Source organism: Coenobita brevimanus, chromosome 96, assembly GCF_032717465.1.
Source record: "Coenobita brevimanus isolate Jiangsu-jjx chromosome 96, ASM3271746v2, whole genome shotgun sequence".
Lineage (NCBI taxonomy): Eukaryota > Metazoa > Arthropoda > Malacostraca > Decapoda > Coenobitidae > Coenobita > Coenobita brevimanus.
This window is the reverse complement of record NC_137049.1, coordinates 18,153,432-18,154,961: the sequence shown is the minus strand read 5'-3', so window position 1 is coordinate 18,154,961 and position 1,530 is coordinate 18,153,432.

Genomic DNA, 1,530 nt, shown 5'->3' with positions numbered 1-1,530 from the left:
GTTGTCCCGGACTTGCGAGGGTCAGTGGTGCCGGTGTTAACATGTTCAGATTCTGCGATTCTCTCTTAGTTGCTTATAATCTTTTAGCCTTACCAGAAAAGAATGATAGCATGTTACGAACTTATGTATTATAATATTTACTTTCTTATTTTTCTAATAGCAGGGGTACCCGGCGTTGCCGGGTCAAAAAGGCGAACACTCTAATCTTGTTTGTTCTAGTTCAGTCTTTCTTCCTGCTCCTGAAAGACCATGTACCTCCAATGCTTGTGAAGAGGGATTATAAGAGGTCCTGGCAGTTTTTAGTTCAGCTTACGCAGACTAACGCACAGTATTTGTGCGCACTTGTTTACGAGTACCGGTTTACTTGTTTACTATGACCTCGGAGGTCAACCTTGCATAGCCTATGTCCGAATTGGAGGTCATGTGAGTCTCCATGCCAAAAATTGGGCTGCTGGGTCCAGTTGTTCGACCGTGTATTACCGGTGACCTCAAATGACCTCGGAGGTCAAGCTTATATAGCCTGTGTCCGAACTGGAGGTCATGTGAGTCTCCATGCCAGAAATTGGGCTTCTGGGTCCAGTCATTCGAGTGTGTATTACCGGTGACCTCAAATTACCTCCGACCACTGACCTCAAATGACCTCGGAGGTCAACTTCACAGTCTGTGTCCGAACTGGAGGTAATGTAAGTCTCCATGGCCAAAGTTGGGTTTCAGTGGTACCCGGCGTTGCCCGGGCCAAAAAGGCGAACACTCTACCGGTGACCTCAAATGACCTAGATCTGAATTTTCATCCCCCTAAAACTATCCTTGGGTCACTCTGATTCAGAATGTAAATGGGTCTGGGGCTCCGTGGCCCTTGATTTGGGCGAAATTGAAGGACAAACAACGCCGCTCTTTTACATACAGTATATAGATTTCAGTCTCTCTCTCTCTCTCTCTCTCTCTCTCTCTCTCTCTCCCTCATATATATATATATTTAGATATATATATATTTATATATATATATATATATATATATATTTATTTATTTATTATTATAAATGTATATCTATGTATGTATATGCTCGTATATATATAGTTTATGTCACCCACGTATCTGTATATCTGATTAATTATCAATCTGTATGTGTATTCGTCTGTCAATTCACCCATCTATCTAGTATTCTACATCCAGTCTGTCAATCAGTCTATCTGTCTATATGAAGATGCTGGAGAGACTCCTTCACGTAGTGGCACCGATATTACCGGACAGTTCCACCGCCTGGTTATACAAACGTCGCTCAACTTCCTCCCTATCCCCCTAGAAGGAAGATAATGGACGAAAGGAGACCAACTTCATCCTACAATCCACCAGGCTCACATTGAGATGAGCCTGATGTTGCTATTACTGCTATTTATATCTATCTGTCTGTCTCTCTATATGTTTATCTGTCTGTATCTATCCATCTCAGTCTATCTGTCTGTCTGTCTATCTGTTCACTCCCTTTCTATTTATCTGTAACTGTCTCAGTCTGTCTGCCTGTCTATCTG